A 27,795-nucleotide genomic window follows, 5' to 3' on the forward strand; every position below is an offset into this window, starting at 1 on the left:
ACTCTTCAGCAAATTATTCCATTACTCTTTGTTTTTGAAGTAATTATAACTCAACGCAGGTAACATGACTATACTCAATTTCAGTTTTTATTGCTTTAAGTGCAGTGTCAGTCTGAGCTGAGCTCGTTTTCTGAGTTTGAATGTGTCTTCATAGGAATGAGTTGTGTGGTCAAATTAATGCTCATTTAGGCTTCAGTAGGTCAACCTGAACTAAATACATGTTGAAATGTGTGCATAAGTCCGTTGGTTCAGGCGTGACACTCAATTTGAGTTTTTATTGCTTTAAATGCATTTTCAGGCCGAGTTGAGCATGTATTTTTACTTTGAATGTATCCTCATAGGAATGAGTTGTGTAGTCAAATTAATGCTCATTTAGGCTTCAGGAGGTCAACCTGAACTAAATACATGTTGAAGTTTGTGCATAAATCCTTTGGTTTAGGTGTGACACTCAATTTGAGTTTTTATTGCTTTAAATGCATTTTCAGGCCGAGTTGAGCACATTTTTTGACTTTGAATGTATCCTCATAGGAATGAGTTGTGTAGTCAAATTAATGCTCATTTAGGCTTCAGGAGGTCAACCTGAACTAAATACATGTTGAAATGTGTGCATAAGTCCTTTGGTTTAGGCGTGACACTCATTTTGAGTTTTATTGCTTTAAATACACTTTCAGGCTGAGTTGAGCACGTTTTTTTTACTTTGAATGTATCCTAACAGGAATGAGTTTTGTAGTCAAATTAATGCTCATTTAGGCTTCAGGAGGTCAACCTGAACTAAATACATGTTGAAATGTGTGCATAAGTCCTTTGGTTTAGGCGTGACACTCAATTTGAGTTGTTATTGCTTTAATTGCATTTTCAGGCCGAGTTGAGCACGTTTTTTTACTTTGAATGTATCCTCATAGGAATGAGTTGTGTAGTCAAATTAATGCTCATTTGGGCTTCAGGAGGTCAACCTGAACTAAATACATGTTGAAATGTGTGCATAAGTCCTTTGGTTTAGGCGTGACACTCATTTTGAGTTTTTATGGCTTTAAATGCACTTTCAGGCCTAGTTGAGCACGTTTTTTGAGTTTGAATGTACCTTGATAGGAATGAGTTGTGTAGTCAAATTAATGCTCATTTAGGCTTCAGGAGGTCAACCTGAACTAAATACATGTTGAAATGTGTGCATGAGTCCTTTGATTTAGGCGTGACACTCAGTTTGAATTTTTATTGCTTTAAATGCATTTTCAGGCCGAGTTGAGCACGTTTTTTGACTTTGAATGTATCTTCATAGGAATGAGTTGTGTTTTCAAATTAATGCTCATTTAGGCTTCAGGAGGTCAACCTGAACTAAATACATGTTGAAATGTGTGCATAAGTCCTTTGGTTTAGGTGTGGCACTCAATTTGAGTTTTTATTGCGTTAAATGCATTTTCAGGCCGAGCCTGAGAATGTTTTCAAAAGATGTCTTGAATCATGTTATGGTCTGTATCTCCCTCTACTGACCAAAATCCGATATTGTCTCCGAGGCCTGAAACCATTTTCATTTATATGACTGTATAACTGTACTCTTCAGCAAATTATTCCATTACTCTTTGTTTTTGAACTAATTATAACTCAACGCGGGTAACATGACTATACTCAATTTCAGTTTTTTATTTCTTTAAGTGCAGTGTCAGTCTGAGCTGAGCTCGTTTTCTGAGTTTGAATGTGTCTTCATAGGAATGAGTTGTGTGGTCAAATTAATGCTCATTTAGGCTTCAGTAGGTCAACCTGAACTAAATACATGTTGAAATGTGTGCATAAGTCCGTTGGTTCAGGCGTGACACTCAAATCTGGTTTTTATTGCTTTAAATGCATTTTCAGGCCGAGTTGAGCACATTTTTTGACTTTGAATGTATCTTCATAGGAATGAGTTGTGTTTTCAAATTAATGCTCATTTAGGCTTCAGGAGGTCAACCTGAACTAAATACATGTTGAAATGTGTGCATAAGTCCTTTGGTTTAGTTGTGATATCAATTTGAGGTTTTATTGCTTTAAATGCAATTTCAGGCCGAGTTGAGCACGTTTTTTGACTTTGAATGTATCTTCATAGGAATGAGTTGTGTAGTCAAATTAATGCTCATTTAGGCTTCAGGAGGTCAACCTGAACTAAATACATGTTGAAATGTGTGCATAAGTCCGTTGGTTCAGGCGTGACACTCAATTCTGGTTTTTATTGCTTTAAATGCATTTTCAGGCCGAGTTGAGCACGTTTTTTGCCTTTGAATGTGTCTTCATAGGAATGAGTTGTGTAATCAAATTAATGGTCATTTAGGCTTCAGGAGGTCAACCTGAACTAAATACATGTTGAAATGTGTGCATAAGTCCTTTGGTTTAGGTGTGGCACTCAATTTGAGTTTTTATTGCTTTAAATGCATTTTCAGGCCGAGCCGAGCACGCTTTCTGAGTTTGAATGTATCTTCATAGGAATGAGTTGTATAGTCAAATTAATGGTCATTTAGGCTTCAGGAGGTCATCCTGAACTAAATAAATGTTGAAATGTGTGCATAGGTCCTTTGGTTTAGGCGTGACACTCATTTTGAGTTTTTATTGCATTAAATGCATTTTCAGGCCGAGCCTGAGAATGTTTTCAAAAGATGTCTTGAATCATGTTATGGTCTGTATCTCCCTCTACTGACCAAAATCCGATATTGTCTCCGAGGCCTGAAACCATTTTCATTTATATGACTGTATAACTGTACTCTTCAGCAAATTATTCCATTACTCTTTGTTTTTGAAGTAATTATAACTCAACGCAGGTAACATGACTATACTCAATTTCAGTTTTTATTGCTTTAAGTGCAGTGTCAGTCTGAGCTGAGCTCGTTTTCTGAGTTTGAATGTGTCTTCATAGGAATGAGTTGTGTGGTCAAATTAATGCTCATTTAGGCTTCAGTAGGTCAACCTGAACTAAATACATGTTGAAATGTGTGCATAAGTCCGTTGGTTCAGGCGTGACACTCAATTTGAGTTTTTATTGCTTTAAATGCATTTTCAGGCCGAGTTGAGCATGTATTTTTACTTTGAATGTATCCTCATAGGAATGAGTTGTGTAGTCAAATTAATGCTCATTTAGGCTTCAGGAGGTCAACCTGAACTAAATACATGTTGAAGTTTGTGCATAAATCCTTTGGTTTAGGTGTGACACTCAATTTGAGTTTTTATTGCTTTAAATGCATTTTCAGGCCGAGTTGAGCACATTTTTTGACTTTGAATGTATCCTCATAGGAATGAGTTGTGTAGTCAAATTAATGCTCATTTAGGCTTCAGGAGGTCAACCTGAACTAAATACATGTTGAAATGTGTGCATAAGTCCTTTGGTTTAGGCGTGACACTCATTTTGAGTTTTATTGCTTTAAATACACTTTCAGGCTGAGTTGAGCACGTTTTTTTGAATTTGAATGTATCTTCATAGGAATGAGCTGTGTAGTCAAATTAATGCTCATTTAGGCTTCAGGAGGTCAACCTGAACTAAATACATGTTGAAATGTGTGCATAAGTCCTTTGGTTTAGGCGTGACACTCATTTTGAGTTTTTATTGCTTTAAATATACTTTCAGGCCTAGTTGAGCACGTTTTTTGACTTTGAATGTACCTTCATAGGAATGAGTTGTGTAGTGAAATTAATGCTCATTTAGGCTTCAGTAGGTCAACCTGAACTAAATACATGTTGAAATGTGTGCATAAGTCCGTTGGTTAAGGCGTGACACTCAATTTGAGTTTTATTGCTTTAAATGCATTTCCAGGCCGAGTTGAGCATGTTTCTGAGTTTGAAATCATAGTAGTGATTTGTGTAGTCAAATTAATGGTGATTTAGGCTTCAGGAGGTCAACCTGAACTAAATACATGTTGAAGTTTGTGCATAAATCCTTTGGTTTAGGTGTGACACTCAATTTGAGTTTTTATTGCTTTAAATGCATTTTCAGGCCGAGTTGAGCACATTTTTTGACTTTGAATGTATCCTCATAGGAATGAGTTGTGTAGTCAAATTAATGCTCATTTAGGCTTCAGGAGGTCAACCTGAACTAAATACATGTTGAAATGTGTGCATAAGTCCTTTGGTTTAGGCGTGACACTCATTTTGAGTTTTATTGCTTTAAATACACTTTCAGGCTGAGTTGAGCACGTTTTTTTGACTTTGAATGTATCTTCATAGGAATGAGCTGTGTAGTCAAATTAATGCTCATTTAGGCTTCAGGAGGTCAACCTGAACTAAATACATGTTCAAATGTGTGCATAAGTCCTTTGGTTTAGGCGTGACACTCATTTTGAGTTTTTATTGCTTTAAATATACTTTCAGGCCTAGTTGAGCACGTTTTTTGACTTTGAATGTACCTTCATAGGAATGAGTTGTGTAGTGAAATTAATGCTCATTTAGGCTTCAGTAGGTCAACCTGAACTAAATACATGTTGAAATGTGTGCATAAGTCCGTTGGTTAAGGCGTGACACTCAATTTGAGTTTTATTGCTTTAAATGCATTTCCAGGCCGAGTTGAGCATGTTTCTGAGTTTGAATGTATCTTCATAGGAATGAGTTGTGTAGTCTAATTAATGGTCATTTAGGCTTCAGGAAGACAACCTGAACTAAATACATGTTGAAGTGTGTGCATAAGTCCTTTGGTTTAGGCGTGATACTCAATTTGAGTTTTTATTGCTTTAAATGCATTTTCAGGCCGAGTTGAGCATGTATTTTTACTTTGAATGTATCCTAATAGGAATGAGTTTTGTAGTCAAATTAATGCTCATTTAGGCTTCAGGAGGTCAACCTGAACTAAATACATGTTGAAATGTGTGCATAAGTCCTTTGGTTTAGGCGTGACACTCAATTTGAGTTGTTATTGCTTTAATTGCATTTTCAGGCCGAGTTGAGCACGTTTTTTTTACTTTGAATGTATCCTCATAGGAATGAGTTGTGTAGTCAAATTAATGCTCATTTGGGCTTCAGGAGGTCAACCTGAACTAAATACATGTTGAAATGTGTGCATAAGTCCTTTGGTTTAGGCGTGACACTCATTTTGAGTTTTTATTGCTTTAAATGCACTTTCAGGCCTAGTTGAGCACGTTTTTTGAGTTTGAATGTACCTTGATAGGAATGAGTTGTGTAGTCAAATTAATGCTCATTTAGGCTTCAGGAGGTCAACCTGAACTAAATACATGTTGAAATGTGTGCATGAGTCCTTTGATTTAGGCGTGACACTCAATTTGAATTTTTATTGCTTTAAATGCATTTTCAGGCCGAGTTGAGCACGTTTTTTGACTTTGAATGTATCTTCATAGGAATGAGTTGTGTTTTCAAATTAATGCTCATTTAGGCTTCAGGAGGTCAACCTGAACTAAATACATGTTGAAATGTGTGCATAAGTCCTTTGGTTTAGGTGTGGCACTCAATTTGAGTTTTTATTGCGTTAAATGCATTTTCAGGCCGAGCCTGAGAATGTTTTCAAAAGATGTCTTGAATCATGTTATGGTCTGTATCTCCCTCTACTTACCAAAATCCGATATTGTCTCCGAGGCCTGAAACCATTTTCATTTATATGACTGTATAACTGTACTCTTCAGCAAATTATTCCATTACTCTTTGTTTTTGAACTAATTATAACTCAACGCGGGTAACATGACTATACTCAATTTCAGTTTTTATTTCTTTAAGTGCAGTGTCAGTCTGAGCTGAGCTCGTTTTCTGAGTTTGAATGTGTCTTCATAGGAATGAGTTGTGTGGTCAAATTAATGCTCATTTAGGCTTCAGTAGGTCAACCTGAACTAAATACATGTTGAAATGTGTGCATAAGTCCGTTGGTTCAGGCGTGACACTCAATTCTGGTTTTTATTGCTTTAAATGCATTTTCAGGCCGAGTTGAGCACATTTTTTGCCTTTGAATGTATCTTCATAGGAATGAGTTGTGTAATCAAATTAATGGTCATTTAGGCTTCAGGAGGTCAACCTGAACTAAATACATGTTGAAATGTGTGCATAAGTCCTTTGGTTTAGTTGTGATATCAATTTGAGGTTTTATTGCTTTAAATGCAATTTCCATGTCCCAAGAGCTAGTTTCTGCAGCCGAGGATCGGACCGCCAGGGTCCCCGCCTTCGGCTGCCGCCCAGCTCACATTGCACCCGACCCCTTTGGCCCCTCTCATGGGTGGTGAGCCCATGGGAAGGGGGACCCACGTTGCCTCTTCGGGCTGTGCCCGGCCGGGCCCCATGGGTGGAGGCCCGGCCACCAGGCGCTTGCCAACGAGCCCCACCTCCAGGCCTGGCTCCAGAGGGGGGCCCCGGTGACCCGCGTCCGGGCAAGGGAAACCTTGGTCCATATATTTTGTTCATCATAAGGGGTCTTTGAGCCGTGCTTTGTCTGGCCCCTCACCTAGAACCTGTTTGCCATGGGTGACCCTGTCAGGGGCATAAAGCCCCAGACAACTTAGCTTCTAGGATCATTGGGACACACAAACCCCTTCACCACGGTAAGGTGACGACTCGCGTGGACAACAGGGAGAGTGCCTCTGGATTGGCAGACCGGGGTGGTAGTCCCTCTTTTTAAAAAGGGGGACCGGAGGGTGTGTTCCAACTACAGAGGGATCACACTCCTCAGCCTCCCTGGTAAGGTCTATTCAGGGGTGCTGGAGAGGAGTGTCCGTCAGGAAGTCGAGCCTCAGATTGAGGAGGAGCAGTGTGGTTTTCGTCCCGGCCGTGGAACAGTGGACCAGCTCTACACCCTTAGCAGGGTCCTTGAGGGTATGTGGGAATTCGCCCAACCAGTCTACATGTGTTTTGTGGACTTGGAGAAGGCGTTTGACCGTGTCCCTCGAGGAGTTCTGTGGGGGGTGCTTCGTGGGTATGGGGTACCGAACCCCCTGATACGGGCTGTTCGGTCACTATACCACCGATGTCAGAGTTTGGTTCGCATTGCCGGCAGTAAGTCGGAATCGTTTCCAGTGGAGGTAGGACTCCGCCAAGGCTGCCCTTTGTCGCCAATTCTGTTCATAACCTTTATGGACAGAATTTCTAGGCGCAGCCGAAGCGTTGAGGGGGTCCGTTTTGGGGGCCTCAGTATTTCATCCCTGCTTTTTGCAGATGATGTGGTGCTGTTGGCTCCTTCAAACGGGGCTCTCCAACTCTCACTGGAGCGTTTCGCAGCCGAGTGTGAAGCGGTTGGGATGAAAATCAGCACCTCCAAATCTGAAACCATGGTCCTCAGTCGGAAAAGGGTGGAGTGCCCCCTCCGGGTCGGGGAGGAGATCTTACCCCAAGTGGAGGAGTTCAAGTATCTTGGGGTCTTGTTCACGAGTGGGGGTAGGAGGGAGCGGGAGATCGACAGGCGGATCGGTGCAGCGTCTGCTGTGATGCGGACGTTGTAAGTCCGTTGGTTCAGGCGTGACACTCAATTCTGGTTTTTATTGCTTTAAATGCATTTTCAGGCCGAGTTGAGCACGTTTTTTGCCTTTGAATGTATCTTCATAGGAATGAGTTGTGTAATCAAATTAATGGTCATTTAGGCTTCAGGAGGTCAACCTGAACTAAATACATGTTGAAATGTGTGCATAAGTCCTTTGGTTTAGGTGTGGCACTCAATTTGAGTTTTTATTGCTTTAAATGCATTTTCAGGCCGAGCCGAGCACGCTTTCTGAGTTTGAATGTATCTTCATAGGAATGAGTTGTATAGTCAAATTAATGGTCATTTAGGCTTCAGGAGGTCATCCTGAACTAAATAAATGTTGAAATGTGTGCATAGGTCCTTTGGTTTAGGCGTGACACTCATTTTGAGTTTTTATTGCTTTAAATGCATTTTCAGGCCGAGCCGAGCACGCTTTCTGAGTTTGAATGTGTCTTCATAGGAATGAGTTGTGTGGTCAAATTAATGCTCATTTAGGCTTCAGTAGGTCAACCTGAACTGAATACATGTTGAAATGTGTGCATAAGTCCGTTTGTTCAGGCGTGACACTCAATTCTGGTTTTTATTGCTTTAAATGCATTTTCAGGCCGAGTTGAGCACGTTTTTTTCCTTTGAATGTATCTTCATAGGAATGAGTGGTGTAATCAAATTAATGGTCATTTAGGCTTCAGGAGGTCAACCTGAACTAAATACATGTTGAAATGTGTGCATAAGTCCTTTGGTTTAGGTGTGGCACTCAATTTGAGTTTTTATTGCTTTAAATGCATTTTCAGGCCGAGCCGAGCACGCTTTCTGAGTTTGAATGTATCTTCATAGGAATGAGTTGTATAGTCAAATTAATGGTCATTTAGGCTTCAGGAGGTCATCCTGAACTAAATAAATGTTGAAATGTGTGCATAGGTCCTTTGGTTTAGGCGTGACACTCATTTTGAGTTTTTATTGCGTTAAATGCATTTTCAGGCCGAGCCTGAGAATGTTTTCAAAAGATGTCTTGAATCATGTTATGGTCTGTATCTCCCTCTACTGACCAAAATCCGATATTGTTCTCCGAGGCCTGAAACCATTTTCATTTATATGACTGTATAACTGTACTCTTCAGCAAATTATTCCATTACTCTTTGTTTTTGAACTAATTATAACTCAACGCGGGTAACATGACTATACTCAATTTCAGTTTTTATTGCTTTAAGTGCAGTGTCAGTCTGAGCTAAGCTCGTTTTCTGAGTTTGAATGTGTCTTCATAGGAATGAGTTGTGTAGTCAAATTAATGCTCATTTAGGCTTCGGGAGGTCAACCTGAACTAAATACATGTTGAAATGTGTGCATAAGTCCGTTTGTTCAGGCGTGACACTCAATTCTGGTTTTTATTGCTTTAAATGCATTTTCAGGGCGAGTTGAGCACATTTTTTGACTTTGAATGTATCTTCATAGGAATGAGTTGTGTTTTCAAATTAATGCTCATTTAGGCTTCAGGAGGTCAACCTGAACTAAATACATGTTGAAGTGTGCGCATAAATCCTTTGGTTTAGGCGTGACACTCAATTTGAGTTTTTATTGCTTTAAATGCACTTTCAGGCTGAGTTGAGCACGTTTTTTGACTTTGAATGAATCTTCATAGGAATGAGTTGTGTAGTCAAATTAATGCTCATTTAGGCTTCAGGAGGTGAACCTGAACTAAATACATGTTGAAGTGTGTGCATAAATCCTTTGGTTTAGGTGTGACACTCAATTTGAGTTTTTATTGCTTTAAATGCATTTTCAGGCCGAGTTGAGCACGTTTTTTGACTTTGAATGTATCCTCATAGGAATGAGTTGTGTAGTCAAATTAATGGTCATTTAGGCTTCAGGAGGTCAACCTGAACTAAATACATGTTGAACTGTGTGCATAAGTCCTTTGGTTTAGTTGTGGCACTCAATTTGAGTTTTTATTGCTTTAAGTGCAGTGTCAGTCTGAGCTGAGCTCGTTTTCTGAGTTTGAATGTGTCTTCATAGGAATGAGTTGTGTGGTCAAATTAATGCTCATTTAGGCTTCAGTAGGTCAACCTGAACTAAATACATGTTGAAATGTGTGCATAAGTCCGTTTGTTCAGGCGTGACACTCAATTCTGGTTTTTATTGCTTTAAATGCATTTTCAGGCCGAGTTGAGCACATTTTTTGACTTTGAATGTATCTTCATAGGAATGAGTTGTGTTTTCAAATTAATGCTCATTTAGGCTTCAGGAGGTCAACCTGAACTAAATACATGTTGAAATGTGTGCATAAAGCCTTTGGTTTAGTTGTGATACTCAATTTGAGGTTTTATTGCTTTAAATGCAATTTCAGGCCGAGTTGAGCACGTTTTTTGACTTTGAATGAATCTTCATAGGAATGAGTTGTGTAGTCAAATTAATGCTCATTTAGGCTTCAGGAGTTCAACCTGAACTAAATACATGTTGAAATGTGTGCATAAGTCCTTTGGTTTAGGTGTGGCACTCAATTTGAGTTTTTATTGCTTTAAATGCATTTTCAGGCCGAGCCGAGCACGCTTTCTGAGTTTGAATGTATCTTCATAGGAATGAGTTGTATAGTAAAATTAATGGTCATTTAGGCTTCAGGAGGTCATCCTGAACTAAATAAATGTTGAAATGTGTGCATAGGTCCTTTGGTTTAAGCGTGACACTCATTTTTAGTTTTTATTGCGTTAAATGCATTTTCAGGCCGAGCCTGAGAATGTTTTCAAAAGATGTCTTGAATCATGTTATGGTCTGTATCTCCCTCTACTGACCAAAATCCGATATTGTCTCCGAGGCCTGAAACCATTTTCATTTATATGACTGTATAACTGTACTCTTCAGCAAATGATTCCATTACTCTTTGTTTTTGAACTAATTATAACTCAACGCGGGTAACATGACTATACTCAATTTCAGTTTTTATTGCTTTAAGTGCAGTGTCAGTCTGAGCTGAGCTCGTTTTCTGAGTTTGAATGTGTCTTCATAGGAATGAGTTGTGTGGTCAAATTAATGCTCATTTAGGCTTCAGTAGGTCAACCTGAACTAAATACATGTTGAAATGTGTGCATAAGTCCGTTGGTTAAAGCGTGACACTCAATTTGAGTTTTTATTGCTTTAAATGCATTTCCAGGCCGAGTTGAGCATGTTTCTGAGTTTGAATGTATCTTCATAGGAATTAGTTGTGTAGTCCAATTAATGGTCATTTAGGCTTCAGGAAGACAACCTGAACTAAATACATGTTGAAGTGTGTGCATAAGTCCTTTGGTTTAGGTGTGACACTCAATTTGAATTTTTATTGGTTTAAGTGCAGTGTCAGTCTGAGCTGAGCTCGTTTTCTGAGTTTGAATGTGTCTTCATAGGAATGAGTTGTGTGGTCAAATTAATGCTCATTTAGGCTTCAGTAGGTCAACCTGAACTAAATACATGTTGAAATGTGTGCATAAGTCCGTTGGTTAAGGCGTGACACTCAATTTTAGTTTTTATTGCTTTAAATGCATTTTCAGGCTGAGTTGAGCACGTTTTTTGACTTTGAATGTATCTTCATAGGAATGAGTTGTGTAGTCAAATTAATGCTCATTTAGGCTTCAGGAGGTCAACCTGAACTAAATACATGTTGAACTGTGTGCATAAGTCCTTTGGTTTAGTTGTGGCACTCAATTTGAGTTTTTATTGCTTTAAGTGCAGTGTCAGTCTGAGCTGAGCTCGTTTTCTGAGTTTGAATGTGTCTTCATAGGAATGAGTTGTGTGGTCAAATTAATGCTCATTTAGGCTTCAGTAGGTCAACCTGAACTAAATACATGTTGAAATGTGTGCATGAGTCCTTTGATTTGGGCGTGACACTCAATTTGAATTTTTATTGCTTTAAATGCATTTTCAGGCCGAGTTGAGCATGTTTTTTGACTTTGAATGTATCTTCATAGGAATGAGTTGTGTAGTCAAATTAATGGTCATTTAGGCTTCAGGAGGTCAACCTGAACTAAATACATGTTGAAATGTGTGCATAAGTCCTTTGGTTTAGGTGTGGCACTCAATTTGAGTTTTTATTGCGTTAAATGCATTTTCAGGCCGAGCCTGAGAATGTTTTCAAAAGATGTCTTGAATCATGTTATGGTCTGTATCTCCCTCTACTGACCAAAATCCGATATTGTCTCCGAGGCCTGAAACCATTTTCATTTATATGACTGTATAACTGTACTCTTCAGCAAATTATTCCATTACTCTTTGTTTTTGAACTAATTATAACTCAACGCGGGTAACATGACTATACTCAATTTCAGTTTTTATTTCTTTAAGTGCAGTGTCTGTCTGAGCTGAGCTCGTTTTCTGAGTTTGAATGTGTCTTCATAGGAATGAGTTGTGTGGTCAAATTAATGCTCATTTAGGCTTCAGTAGGTCAACCTGAACTAAATACATGTTGAAATGTGTGCATAAGTCCGTTGGTTCAGGCGTGACACTCAATTCTGGTTTTTATTGCTTTAAATGCATTTTCAGGCCGAGTTGAGCACATTTTTTGACTTTGAATGTATCTTCATAGGAATGAGTGGTGTTTTCAAATTAATGCTCATTTAGGCTTCAGGAGGTCAACCTGAACTAAATACATGTTGAAATGTGTGCATAAGTCCTTTGGTTTAGTTGTGATATCAATTTGAGGTTTTATTGCTTTAAATGCAATTTCAGGCCGAGTTGAGCACGTTTTTTGACTTTGAATGTATCTTCATAGGAATGAGTTGTGTAGTCAAATTAATGTTCATTTAGGCTTCAGGAGGTCAACCTGAACTAAATACATGTTGAAATGTGTGCATAAGTCCTTTGGTTTAGGCGTGACACTCATTTTGAATTTTTATTGCTTTAAATACACTTTCAGGCCTAGTTGAGCACGTTTTTTGACTTTGAATGTACCTTCATAGGAATGAGTTGTGTAGTGAAATTAATGCTCATTTAGGCTTCAGGATGTCAACCTGAACTAAATACATGTTGAAATGTGTGCATAAGTCCTTTGGTTTAGGCGTGACACTCAAATTGAGTTTTTATTGCTTTAAATGCATTTTCAGGCCGAGTTGAGCACGTTTTTTTACTTTGAATGTATCCTCATAGGAATGAGTTGTGTAGTCAAATTAATGCTCATTTGGGCTTCAGGAGGTCAACCTGAACTAAATACATGTTGAAGTGTGTGCATAAATCCTTTGGTTTAGGTGTGACACTCAATTTGAGTTTTTATTGCTTTAAATGCATTTTCAGGCCGAGTTGAGCACGTTTTTTGACTTTGAATGTATCCTCATAGGAATCAGTTGTGTAGTCAAATTAATGCTCATTTAGGCTTCAGGAGGTCAACCTTAACTAAATACATGTTGAAATGTGTGCATAAGTCCTTTGGTTTAGGCGTGACACTCAATTTGAGTTTTTATTGCTTTAAATGCATTTTCAGGCCGAGTTGAGCACGTTTTTTGACTTTGAATGTATCCTCATCGGAATGAGTTGTGCAGTCAAATTAATGCTCATTTAGGCTTCGGGAGGTCAACCTGAACTAAATACATGTTGAAATGTGTGCATAAGTCCTTTGGTTTAGGCGTGACACTCAATTTGAGTTTTTATTGCTTTAAATGCACTTTCAGGCTGAGTTGAGCACGTTTTTTGACTTTGAATGAATCTTCATAGGAATGAGTTGTGTAGTCAAATTAATGCTCATTTAGGCTTCAGGAGGTCAACCTGAACTAAATACATGTTGAAGTGTGTGCATAAATCCTTTGGTTTAGGTGTGACACTCAATTTGAGTTTTTATTGCTTTAAATGCATTTTCAGGCCGAGTTGAGCACGTTTTTTGACTTTGAATGTATCCTCATAGGAATGAGTTGTGTAGTCAAATTAATGCTCATTTAGGCTTCAGGAGGTCAACCTTAACTAAATACATGTTGAAATGTGTGCATAAGTCCTTTGGTTTAGGTGTTACACTCAATTTTAGTTTTTATTGCTTTAAATGCATTTTCAGGCCGAGTTGAGCACGTTTTTGGACTTTGAATGTATCTTCATAGGAATGAGTTGTGTAGTCAAATTAATGGTCATTTAGGCTTCAGGAGGTCAACCTGAACTAAATACATGTTGAACTGTGTGCATAAGTCCTTTGGTTTAGTTGTGGCACTCAATTTGAGTTTTTATTGCTTTAAGTGCAGTGTCATTCTGAGCTGAGCTCGTTTTCTGAGTTTGAATGTGTCTTCATAGGAATGAGTTGTGTGGTCAAATTAATGCTCATTTAGGCTTCAGTAGGTCAACCTGAACTACATACATGTGGAAATGTGTGCATAAGTCCGTTGGTTCAGGCGTGACACTCAATTCTGGTTTTGATTGCTTTAAATGCATTTTCAGGCCGAGTTGAGCAAATTTTTTTACTTTGAATGTATCTTCATAGGAATGAGTTGTGTTTTCAAATTAATGCTCATTTAGGCTTCAGGAGGTCAACCTGAACTAAATACATGTTGAAATGTGTGCATAAGTCCTTTGGTTTAGTTGTGATACTCAATTTGAGGTTTTATTGCTTTAAATGCAATTTCAGGCCGAGTTGAGCACGTTTTTTGACTTTGAATGTATCTTCATAGGTATGAGTTGTGTAGTCAAATTAATGCTCATTTAGGCTTCAGGAGGTCAACCTGAACTAAATACATGTTGAAATGTGTGCATAAGTCCTTTGGTTTAGGCGTGACACTCATTTTGAGTTTTTATTGCTTTAAATACACTTTCAGGCCTAGTTGAGCACGTTTTTTGACTTTGAATGTACCTTCATAGGAATGAGTTGTGTAGTCAAATTAATGGTGATTTAGGCTTCAGGAGGGCAACCTGAACTAAATACATGTTGAAATGTGTGCATAAGTCCTTTGGTTTAGGCGTGACACTCAAATTGAGTTTTTATTGCTTTAAATGCATTTTCAGGCCGAGTTGAGCACGTTTTTTTACTTTGAATGTATCCTCATAGGAATGAGTTGTGTAGTCAAATTAATGCTCATTTGGGCTTCAGGAGGTCAACCTGAACTAAATACATGTTGAAATGTGTGCATAAGTCCTTTGGTTTAGGCGTGACACTCATTTTGAGTTTTTATTGCTTTAAATGCACTTTCAGGCCTAGTTGAGCACGTTTTGTGACTTTGAATGTACCTTCATAGGAATGAGTTGTGTAGTCAAATTAATGCTCATTTAGGCTTCAGGAGGTCAACCTGAACTAAATACATGTTGAAATGTGTGCATAAGTCCTTTGGTTTAGGCGTGACACTCATTTTGAGTTTTTATTGCTTTAAATGCATTTTCAAGCCGAGTAGAGCACGTTTTTTTACTTTGAATGTATCTTCATAGGAATAAGTTGTGTAGTCAAATTAATGCTCATTTAGGCTTCAGGACGTCAACCTGAACTAAATACATGTTGAAATGTGTGCATAAGTCCTTTGGTTTAGGCGTGACACTCATTTTCAGTTTTTATTGCTTTAAATGCACTTTCAGTCCGAGTTGAGCCCTTTTTTTTACTTTGAATGTTCCTTCATAGGAATGAGTTGTGTAGTCACATTAATGCTCATTTAGGCTTCAGGAGGTCAACCTGAACTAAATACATGTTGAAATGTGTGCATAAGTCCTTTGGTTTAGGCGTGACACTCATTTTCAGTTTTTATTGCTTTAAATGCACTTTCAGGCCTAGTTGAGCCCGTTTTTTTACTTTGAATGTTCCTTCATAGGAATGAGTTGTGTAGTCAAATTAATGCTCATTTAGGCTTCAGGAGGTCAACCTGAACTAAATACATGTTGAAATGTGTGCATAAGTCCTTTGGTTTAGGCGTGACACTCAATTTGAGTTTTTATTGCTTTAAATGCATTTTCAGGCCGAGTTGAGCACGTTTTTTGACTTTGAATGTATCCTCATAGGAATGAGTTGTGTAGTCAAATTAATGCTCATTTAGGCTTCGGGAGGTCAACCTGAACTAAATACATGTTGAAATGTGTGCATAAGTCCTTTGGTTTAGGCGTGACACTCAATTTGAGTTTTTATTGCTTTAAATGCACTTTCAGGCTGAGTTGAGCACGTTTTTTGACTTTGAATGAATCTTCATAGGAATGAGTTGTGTAGTCAAATTAATGCTCATTTAGGCTTCAGGAGGTCAACCTGAACTAAATACATGTTGAAGTGTGTGCATGAATCCTTTGGTTTAGGTGTGACACTCAATTAGAGTTTTTATTGCTTTAAATGCATTTTCAGGCCGAGTTGAGCACGTTTTTTGACTTTGAATGTATCCTCATAGGAATGAGTTGTGTAGTCAAATTAATGCTCATTTAGGCTTCAGGAGGTCAACCTTAACTAAATACATGTTGAAATGTGTGCATAAGTCCTTTGGTTTAGGCGTGACACTCAATTTGAGTTTTTATTGCTTTAAATGCATTTTCAGGTCGAGTTGAGCACGTTTTTTGACTTTGAATGTATCCTCATAGGAATGAGTTGTGTAGTCAAATTAATGCTCATTTAGGCTTCGGGAGGTCAACCTGAACTAAATACATGTTGAAATGTGTGCATAAGTCCTTTGGTTTAGGCGTGACACTCAATTTGAGTTTTTATTGCTTTAAATGCACTTTCAGGCCGAGTTGAGCACGTTTTTTGACTTTGAATGTATCCTCATAGGAATGAGTTGTGTAGTCAAATTAATGCTCATTTAGGCTTCAGGAGGTCAACCTTAACTAAATACATGTTGAAATGTGTGCATAAGTCCTTTGGTTTAGGTGTTACACTCAATTTTAGTTTTTATTGCTTTAAATGCATTTTCAGGCCGAGTTGAGCACGTTTTTTGACTTTGAATGTATCTTCATAGGAATGAGTTGTGTAGTCAAATTAATGGTCATTTAGGCTTCAGGAGGTCAACCTGAACTAAATACATATTGAACTGTGTGCATAAGTCCTTTGGTTTAGTTGTGGCACTCAATTTGAGTTTTTATTGCTTTAAGTGCAGTGTCATTCTGAGCTGAGCTCGTTTTCTGAGTTTGAATGTGTCTTCATAGGAATGAGTTGTGTGGTCAAATTAATGCTCATTTAGGCTTCAGTAGGTCAACCTGAACTACATACATGTTGAAATGTGTGCATAAGTCCGTTGGTTCAGGCGTGACACTCAATTCTGGTTTTGATTGCTTTAAATGCATTTTCAGGCCGAGTTGAGCACATTTTTTGACTTTGAATGTATCTTCATAGGAATGAGTTGTGTTTTCAAATTAATGCTCATTTAGGCTTCAGGAGGTCAACCTGAACTAAATACATGTTGAAATGTGTGCATAAGTCCTTTGGTTTAGTTGTGATACTCAATTTGAGGTTTCATTGCTTTAAATGCAATTTCAGGCCGAGTTGAGCACGTTTTTTGACTTTGAATGTATCTTCATAGGAATGAGTTGTGTAGTCAAATTAATGCTCATTTAGGCTTCAGGAGGTCAACCTGAACTAAATACATGTTGAAATGTGTGCATAAGTCCTTTGGTTTAGGCGTGACACTCATTTTTAGTTTTTATTGCTTTAAATACACTTTCAGGCCTAGTTGAGCACGTTTTTTGACTTTGAATGTACCTTCATAGGAATGAGTTGTGTAGTCAAATTAATGGTGATTTAGGCTTCAGGAGGTCAACCTGAACTAAATACATGTTGAAATGTGTGCATAAGTCCTTTGGTTTAGGCGTGACACTCAAATTGAGTTTTTATTGCTTTAAATAAATTTTTAAGGCCGAGTTGAGCACGTTTTTTTACTTTGAATGTATCCTCATAGGAATGAGTTGTGTAGTCAAATTAATGCTCATTTGGGCTTCAGGAGGTCAACCTGAACTAAATACATGTTGAAGTGTGTGCATAAATCCTTTGGTTTAGGTGTGACACTCAATTTGAGTTTTTATTGCTTTAAATGCATTTTCAGGCCGAGTTGAGCACGTTTTTTGACTTTGAATGTATCCCCATAGGAATGAGTTGTGTAGTCAAATTAATGCTCATTTAGGCTTCAGGAGGTCAACCTTAACTAAATACATGTTGAAATGTGTGCATAAGTCCTTTGGTTTAGGCGTGACACTCAATTTGAGTTTTTATTGCTTTAAATGCATTTTCAGGCCGAGTTGAGCACGTTTTTTGACTTTGAATGTATCCTCATAGGAATGAGTTGTGTAGTCAAATTAATGCTCATTTAGGCTTCGGGAGGTCAACCTGAACTAAATACATGTTGAAATGTGTGCATAAGTCCTTTGGTTTAGGCGTGACACTCAATTTGAGTTTTTATTGCTTTAAATGCACTTTCAGGCTGAGTTGAGCACGTTTTTTGACTTTGAATGAATCTTCATAGGAATGAGTTGTGTAGTCAAATTAATGCTCATTTAGGCTTCAGGAGGTCAACCTGAACTAAATACATGTTGAAGTGTGTGCATAAATCCTTTGGTTTAGGTGTGACACTCAATTAGAGTTTTTATTGCTTTAAATGCATTTTCAGGCCGAGTTGAGCACGTTTTTTGACTTTGAATGTATCCTCATAGGAATGAGTTGTGTAGTCAAATTAATGCTCATTTAGGCTTCAGGAGGTCAACCTTAATTAAATACATGTTGAAATGTGTGCATAAGTCCTTTGGTTTAGGCGTGACACTCAATTTGAGTTTTTATTGCTTTAAATGCATTTTCAGGTCGAGTTGAGCACGTTTTTTGACTTTGAATGTATCCTCATAGGAATGAGTTGTGTAGTCAAATTAATGCTCATTTAGGCTTCGGGAGGTCAACCTGAACTAAATACATGTTGAAATGTGTGCATAAGTCCTTTGGTTTAGGCGTGACACTCAATTTGAGTTTTTATTGCTTTAAATGCACTTTCAGGCCGAGTTGAGCACGTTTTTTGACTTTGAATGTATCCTCATAGGAATGAGTTGTGTAGTCAAATTAATGCTCATTTAGGCTTCAGGAGGTCAACCTTAACTAAATACATGTTGAAATGTGTGCATAAGTCCTTTGGTTTAGGTGTTACACTCAATTTTAGTTTTTATTGCTTTAAATGCATTTTCAGGCCGAGTTGAGCACGTTTTTTGACTTTGAATGTATCTTCATAGGAATGAGTTGTGTAGTCAAATTAATGGTCATTTAGGCTTCAGGAGGTCAACCTGAACTAAATACATATTGAACTGTGTGCATAAGTCCTTTGGTTTAGTTGTGGCACTCAATTTGAGTTTTTATTGCTTTAAGTGCAGTGTCATTCTGAGCTGAGCTCGTTTTCTGAGTTTGAATGTGTCTTCATAGGAATGAGTTGTGTGGTCAAATTAATGCTCATTTAGGCTTCAGTAGGTCAACCTGAACTAAATACATGTTGAAATGTGTGCATAAGTCCTTTGGTTTAGGCGTGACACTCATTTTTAGTTTTTATTGCTTTAAATACACTTTCAGGCCTAGTTGAGCACGTTTTTTGACTTTGAATGTACCTTCATAGGAATGAGTTGTGTAGTCAAATTAATGGTGATTTAGGCTTCAGGAGGTCAACCTGAACTAAATACATGTTGAAATGTGTGCATAAGTCCTTTGGTTTAGGCGTGACACTCAAATTGAGTTTTTATTGCTTTAAATGCATTTTCAGGCCGAGTTGAGCACGTTTTTTTACTTTGAATGTATCCTCATAGGAATGAGTTGTGTAGTCAAATTAATGCTCATTTGGGCTTCAGGAGGTCAACCTGAACTAAATACATGTTGAAGTGTGTGCATAAATCCTTTGGTTTAGGTGTGACACTCAATTTGAGTTTTTATTGCTTTAAATGCATTTTCAGGCCGAGTTGAGCACGTTTTTTGACTTTGAATGTATCCCCATAGGAATGAGTTGTGTAGTCAAATTAATGCTCATTTAGGCTTCAGGAGGTCAACCTTAACTAAATACATGTTGAAATGTGTGCATAAGTCCTTTGGTTTAGGCGTGACACTCAATTTGAGTTTTTATTGCTTTAAATGCATTTTCAGGCCGAGTTGAGCACGTTTTTTGACTTTGAATGTATCCTCATAGGAATGAGTTGTGTAGTCAAATTAATGCTCATTTAGGCTTCGGGAGGTCAACCTGAACTAAATACATGTTGAAATGTGTGCATAAGTCCTTTGGTTTAGGCGTGACACTCAATTTGAGTTTTTATTGCTTTAAATGCACTTTCAGGCTGAGTTGAGCACGTTTTTTGACTTTGAATGAATCTTCATAGGAATGAGTTGTGTAGTCAAATTAATGCTCATTTAGGCTTCAGGAGGTCAACCTTAACTAAATACATGTTGAAATGTGTGCATAAGTCCTTTGGTTTAGGTGTTACACTCAATTTTAGTTTTTATTGCTTTAAATGCATTTTCAGTCCGAGTTGAGCACGTTTTTTGACTTTGAATGTATCTTCATAGGAATGAGTTGTGTAGTCAAATTAATGCTCATTTAGGCTTCAGGAGGTCAACCTGAACTAAATACATGTTGAAATCTGTGCATAAGTCCGTTGGTTCAGGCGTGACACTCAATTCTGGTTTTTATTGCTTTAAATGCATTTTCAGGCCGAGTTGAGCACGTTTTTTGCCTTTGAATGTATCTTCATAGGAATGAGTTGTGTAATCAAATTAATGGTCATTTAGGCTTCAGGAGGTCAACCTGAACTAAATACATGTTGAAATGTGTGCATAAGTCCTTTGGTTTAGGTGTGGCACTCAATTTGAGTTTTTATTGCTTTAAATGCATTTTCAGGCCGAGCCGAGCACGCTTTCTGAGTTTGAATGTATCTTCATAGGAATGAATTGTATAGTCAAATTAATGGTCATTTAGGCTTCAGGAGGTCATCCTGAACTAAATAAATGTTGAAATGTGTGCATAGGTCCTTTGGTTTAAGCGTGACACTCATTTTGAGTTTTTATTGCGTTAAATGCATTTTCAGGCCGAGCCTGAGAATGTTTTCAAAAGATGTCTTGAATCATGTTATGGTCTGTATCTCCCTCTATTGACCAAAATCCGATATTGTCTCCGAGGCCTGAAACCATTTTCATTTATATGACTGTATAACTGTACTCTTCAGCAAATTATTCCATTACTCTTTGTTTTTGAACTAATTATATCTCAACACGGGTAACATGACTACACTCAATTTCAGTTTTTATTGCTTTAAGTGCAGTGTCAGTCTGAGCTGAGCTCGTTTTCTGAGTTTGAATGTGTCTTCATAGGAATGAGTTGTGTGGTCAAATTAATGCTCATTTAGGCTTCAGTAGGTCAACCTGAACTAAATACATGTTGAAATGTGTGCATAAGTCCGTTGGTTAAGGCGTGACACTCAATTTGAGTTTTTATTGCTTTAAATGCATTTCCAGGCCGAGTTGAGCATGTTTCTGAGTTTGAATGTATCTTCATAGGAATGAGTTGTGTAGTCTAATTAATGGTCATTTAGGCTTCAGGAAGACAACCTGAACTAAATACATGTTGAAGTGTGTGCATAAGTCCTTTGGTTTAGGCGTGACACTCAATTTGAGGATTTATTGCTTTAAATGCATTTTCAGGCCGAGTTGAGCATGTATTTTTACTTTGAATGTATCCTAATAGGAATGAGTTTTGTAGTCAAATTAATGCTCATTTAGGCTTCAGGAGGTCAACCTGAACTAAATACATGTTGAAATGTGTGCATAAGTCCTTTGGTTTAGGCGTGACACTCAATTTGAGGCGTTATTGCTTTAATTGCATTTTCAGGCCGAGTTGAGGACGTTTTTTTACTTTGAATGTATCCTCATAGGAATGAGTTGTGTAGTCAAATTAATGCTCATTTGGGCTTCAGGAGGTCAACCTGAACTAAATACATGTTGAAATGTGTGCATAAGTCCTTTGGTTTAGGCGTGACACTCATTTTGAGTTTTTATTGCTTTAAATGCACTTTCAGGACTAGTTGAGCACGTTTTTTGACTTTGAATGTACCTTGATAGGAATGAGTTGTGTAGTCAAATTAATGCTCATTTAGGCTTCAGGAGGTCAACCTGAACTAAATACATGTTGAAATGTGTGCATGAGTCCTTTGATTTAGGCGTGACACTCAATTTGAATTTTTATTGCTTTAAATGCATTTTCAGGCCGAGTTGAGCACATTTTTTGACTTTGAATGTATCTTCATAGGAATGAGTTGTGTAGTCAAATTAATGGTCATTTAGGCTTCAGGAGGTCAACCTGAACTAAATACATGTTGAAATGTGTGCATAAGTCCTTTGGTTTAGGTGTGGCACTCAATTTGAGTTTTTATTGCGTTAAATGCATTTTCAGGCCGAGCCTGAGAATGTTTTCAAAAGATGTCTTGAATCATGTTATGGTCTGTATCTCCCTCTACTGACCAAAATCCGATATTGTCTCCGAGGCCTGAAACCATTTTCATTTATATGACTGTATAACTGTACTCTTCAGCAAATTATTCCATTACTCTTTGTTTTTGAACTAATTATAACTCAACGCGGGTAACATGACTATACTCAATTTCAGTTTTTATTTCTTTAAGTGCAGTGTCAGTCTGAGCTGAGCTCGTTTTCTGAGTTTGAATGTGTCTTCATAGGAATGAGTTGTGTGGTCAAATTAATGCTCATTTAGGCTTCAGTAGGTCAACCTGAACTAAATACATGTTGAAATGTGTGCATAAGTCCGTTGGTTCAGGCGTGACACTCAATTCTGGTTTTTATTGCTTTAAATGCATTTTCAGGCCGAGTTGAGCACATTTTTTGACTTTGAATGTATCTTCATAGGAATGAGTTGTGTTTTCAAATTAATGCTCATTTAGGCTTCAGGAGGTCAACCTGAACTAAATACATGTTGAAATGTGTGCATAAGTCCGTTGGTTCAGGCGTGACACTCAATTCTGGTTTTTATTGCTTTAAATGCATTTTCAGGCCGAGTTGAGCACGTTTTTTGCCTTTGAATGTATCTTCATAGGAATGAGTTGTGTAATCAAATTAATGGTCATTTAGGCTTCAGGAGGTCATCCTGAACTAAATAAATGTTGAAATGTGTGCATAGGTCCTTTGGTTTAGGCGTGACACTCAATTTGAGTTTTTATTGCGTTAAATGCATTTTCAGGCCGAGCCTGAGAATGTTTTCAAAAGATGTCTTGAATCATGTTATGGTCTGTATCTCCCTCTACTGACCAAAATCCGATATTGTCTCCGAGGCCTGAAACCATTTTCATTTATATGACTGTATAACTGTACTCTTCAGCAAATTATTCCATTACTCTTTGTTTTTGAACTAATTATAACTCAACGCGGGTAACATGACTATACTCAATTTCAGTTTTTATTGCTTTAAGTGCAGTGTCAGTCTGAGCTGAGCTCGTTTTCTGAGTTTGAATGTATCCTCATAGGAATGAGTTGTGTAGTCAAATTAATGCTCATTTAGGCATCAGGAGGTCAACCTGAACTAAATACATGTTGAAATGTGTGCATAAGTCCTTTGGTTTAGGTGTTACACTCAATTTTAGTTTTTATTGCTTTAAATGCACGGGGATTATTACTTTTTTATCTCTCAACCTGTCCAAGAGGCCTGCTGCCCGCCGCACACCGCCGCCGGGCCGGCCCGCACCCCGCCATTGAGATTGCACGGGGATTATTATTTTTTTATCTCTCAACCTGTCCAAGAGGCCTGCTGCCCGCCGCACTCGGCGGCCGAGTGCGGCCTGCTCCCCGCCATTGAAACTGAACGGGGATTATTATTTTTTTATCTCTCAACCTGTCCAAGAGGCCTGCTCCCCGGCCGCACTCCGCCGCCGGGCCGGCCCGCACCCCGCCATTGAGACTGCACGGGGATTATTATTTTTTTATTTCTCAACCTGTCCAAGAGGCCTGCTCCCCGGCCGCACTCCACCGCCGGGCCGGCCCGCACCCCGCCATTGAGACTGCACGGGGATTATTATTTTTTTATCTCTCAACCTGTCCAAGAGGCCTGCTCCCCGGCCGCACTCCGCCGCCGGGCCGGCCCGCACCCCGCCATTGAGATTGCACGGGGATTATTATTTTTTTATCTCTCAACCTCTCCAAGAGGCCTGCTGCCCGCCGCACTCAGCGGCCGAGGTCGGCCTACTCCCCGCCATTTAGACTGAACGGGGATTATTATTTTTTTATCTCTCAACCTGTCCAAGAGGCCTGCTGCCCGCCGCACTCCGCCGCCGGGCCGGCCCGCACCCCGCCATTGAGACTGCACGGGGATTATTATTTTTTTATCTCTCAACCTGTCCAAGAGGCCTGCTCCCCGGCCGCACTCCGCCGCCGGGCCGGCCCGCACCCCGCCATTGAGACTGCACGGGGATTATTATTTTTTTATCTCTCAACCTGTCCAAGAGGCCTGCTTCCCGCCGCACTCTGCCGCCGGGCCGGCCCGCACCCCTCCATTGAGACTGCACGGGGATTATTTTTTTTTTATCTCTCAATCTGTCCAAGAGGGCTGCTGCCCGCCGCACTCCGCCGCCGGGCCGGCCCGCACCCTGCCATTGAGACTGCACGGGGATTATTATTTTTTTATCTCTCAACCTGTCCAAGAGGCCTGCTGCCCGCCGCACTCCGCCGCCGGGCCGGCCCGCACCCCGCCATTGAGACTGCACGGGGATTATTATTTTTTTATCTCTCAACCTGTCCAAGAGGCCTACTGCCCGCCATACTCCGTCGCCGGGCCAGCCCGCACCCCGCCATTGAGACTGCACGGGGATTATTATTTTTTTATCTCTCAACCTGTCCAAGAGGCCTGCTGCCCGCCGCACTCCGCCGCCGGGCCGGCCCGCACCCCGCCATTGAGATTACACGGGGATTATTATTTTTTTATCTCTCAACCTGTCCAAGAGGCCTGCTGCCCGCCGCACTGCGCCGCCGGGCCGGCCCGCACCCCGCCATTGAGATTGCACGGGGATTATTATTTTTTTATCTCTCAACCTGTCCAAGAGGCCTGCTGCCCGGCCGCACTCCGCCGCCGGGCCGGCCCGCACCCCGCCATTGAGACTGCACGGGGATTATTATTTTTTTATTTCTCAACCTGTCCAAGAGGCCTGCTCCCCGGCCGCACTCCACCGCCGGGCCGGCCCGCACCCCGCCATTGAGACTGCACGGGGATTATTATTGTTTTTATCTCTCAACCTGTCCAAGAGGCCTGCTGCCCGCCGCACTACGCCGCCGGGCCGGCCCGCACCCAGCCATTGAGACTGCACGGGGATTATTTTTTTATCTCTCAACCTGTCCAAGAGGCCTGCTGCCCGCCGCACTCCGCCGCCGGGCCGGCCCGCACCCCGCCGTTGAGACTGGACGGGGATTATTATTTTTTTATCTCTAAACCTGTCCAAGAGGCCTGCTGCCCGCCGCACTCCGCCGCCGGGCCGGCCCGCACCCCGCCATTGAGACTGCACGGGGATTATTATTTTTTTATCTCTCAACCCGTCCAAGAGGCCTGCTCCCCGGCCGCACTCGGCGGCCGAGTGCGGCCTGCTCCCCACCATTGAGACTGAATGGGGATTATTATTTTTTTATCTCTCAACCTGTCCAAGAGGCCTGCTGCCCGCCGCACTCCGCCGCCGGGCCGGCCCGCACCCCGCCATTGAGACTGCACGGGATTATTATTTTTTTATCTCTCAACCTGTCCAAGAGGCCTGCTGCCCGCTGCACACCCCAACCGGGCCGACCCACACCCCGCCATTGAGACTGCACGGGGATTATTATTTTTTTATCTCTCAACCTGTCCAAGAGGCCTGCTGCCCGCCGCAGTCGGCGGCCGAGTGCGGCCTGCTCCCCGCCATTGAGACTGAACGGGGATTATTATTTTTTTATCTCTCAACCTGTCCAAGAGGCCTGCTCCCCGGCCGCACTCCGCCGCCGGGCCGACCCGCACCCCGCCATTGAGACTGCACGGGGATTATTATTTTCTTATCTCTCAACCTGTCCAAGAGGCCTGCTGCCCGCCGCACTCCGCCGCCGGGCCGGCCCGCACCCCGCCATTGAGACTGCACAGGGATTATTATTTTTTTATCTCTCAACCTGACAAGAGGCCTGCTGCCCGCCGCACTCCGCCGGCGGGCCGGCCCGCTCCCCGTCATTGAGATTGAACGGGGATTATTTTATTTTTTTTATCTCTCAACCTGTCCAAGAGGCCTGCTGCTCGGCCGCACTCGGCCCCTGGGCCGGCCCGCTCCACTCCATTAAGACTTGAACGGGGGCTATTTTTTTTAGCTCTCAACCTGTCCAAGAGACCTGCTGCCCGGCCGCACTCGGCCGCCGGGCCGGCCAGCTCCCCGCCATTGAGACTGAACGGGGGCTATTTTTTTTATCTCTCAACCTAGCCAAGAGGCCCGCTGCCCGGCCGCAATCGGCCGCCGGGCCGGCCCGCTCCCCGCCATTAAGACTGAACGGTGTCTATTTTTTTTTTATCTCTCAACCTGTCCAAGAGGCCTGTGCCTGGCCGCAATCGGCGGCCGAGTGCGGCCCACTCTCCGCCGCTGGGCCGGCCCGCTCCCCGCCATTGAGACTGAACGGGGATAATTTTTTTTAATCTCTCAACCTGTCAAAGAGGCCTGCTGGCGGGCCGCACTCGGTGGCCGAGTGCGACCCGCTATCCGCCGCCGGGCCGGCCCGCTACCCGCCATTGAGACTGAACGGGGATTATTTTATTTTTTTTATCTCTCAACCTGTCCAAGAGGCATGCTGCCCGGCCGAACTCGGCCGCCGGGCCGGCCCGCTCCGCGCCATTGAGACTGAAAGGGGGATATTCTTTTTTTAATCTCTCAACCTGTCCAAGAGGCCTGCTGCCCGGCCGCACTAGGCGGCCGAGTGCGGCCCGCTCTCCGCCGCCGGACCGGCCCGCTACCCGCCATTGAGACTGAACGGGGATTATTTATTTTTTTTATCTCTCAACCTGTCCAAGAGGCCCGCTGCTCGGCCGCACTCGGCCCCTGGGCCGGCCCGCTCCACTCCATTAAGACTGAACGGGGGCTATTTTTTTTTAATCTCTCAACCTGTCCAAGAGGCATGCTGCCCGGCCGCACTAGGCGGCCGAGTGCGGCCCGCTCTCCGCCGCCGGGCCGGCCCGCTCCCCGCCATTGAGACTGAACAGGGGCTATTTTTTTTTTTTTTAATCTCTCAACCTGTCCAAGAGGCCTGCTGCCCGGCCGCACTAGGCGGCCGAGTGCGGCCCGCTCTCCGCCGCCGGACCGGCCCGCTCCCCGCCATTGAGACTGAACCGGGGCAATTTTTTCTTTAACTCTCAACCTGTCCAAGAGGCCTGCTGCCTGGCCACAATCGGCGGCCGAGTGCGGCCCATTCTCCGCCGCCGGGCCGTACCACTCCCCGCCATTGAGACTGAACGGAGATTTTTTTTTTTTATCTCTCAACCTGTCCAAGAGGCCTGCTCCCCGGCCGCACTCCGCCGCCGGGCCGGCCCGCACCCCGCCATTGAGACTGCACGGGGATTATTATTTTTTTATCTCTCAACCTGTCCAAGAGGCCTGCTTCCCGCCGCACTCTGCCGCCGGGCCGGCCCGCACCCCTCCATTGAGACTGCACGGGGATTATTTTTTTTTTATCTCTCAACCTGTCCAAGAGGGCTGCTGCCCGCCGCACTCCGCCGCCGGGCCGGCCCGCACCCTGCCATTGAGACTGCACGGGGATTATTATTTTTTTATCTCTCAACCTGTCCAAGAGGCCTGCTGCCCGCCGCACTCCGCCGCCGGGCCGGCCCGCACCCCGCCATTGAGACTGCACGGGGATTATTATTTTTTTATCTCTCAACCTGTCCAAGAGGCCTACTGCCCGCCATACTCCGTCGCCGGGCCAGCCCGCACCCCGCCATTGAGACTGCACGGGGATTATTATTTTTTTATCTCTCAACCTGTCCAAGAGGCCTGCTGCCCGCCGCACTCCGCCGCCGGGCCGGCCCGCAACCCCGCCATTGAGATTACACGGGGATTATTATTTTTTTATCTCTCAACCTGTCCAAGAGGCCTGCTGCCCGCCGCACTGCGCCGCCGGGCCGGCCCGCACCCCGCCATTGAGATTGCACGGGGATTATTATTTTTTTATCTCTCAACCTGTCCAAGAGGCCTGCTGCCCGGCCGCACTCCGCCGCCGGGCCGGCCCGCACCCCGCCATTGAGACTGCACGGGGATTATTATTTTTTTATTTCTCAACCTGTCCAAGAGGCCTGCTCCCCTGCCGCACTCCACCGCCGGGCCGGCCCGCACCCCGCCATTGAGACTGCACGGGGATTATTATTGTTTTTATCTCTCAACCTGTCCAAGAGGCCTGCTGCCCGCCGCACTACGCCGCCGGGCCGGCCCGCACCCAGCCATTGAGACTGCACGGGGATTATTTTTTTATCTCTCAACCTGTCCAAGAGGCCTGCTGCCCGCCGCACTCCGCCGCCGGGCCG

Source organism: Hippocampus zosterae, chromosome 3 (genome assembly GCF_025434085.1).
Source record: "Hippocampus zosterae strain Florida chromosome 3, ASM2543408v3, whole genome shotgun sequence".
NCBI lineage: Eukaryota > Metazoa > Chordata > Actinopteri > Syngnathiformes > Syngnathidae > Hippocampus > Hippocampus zosterae.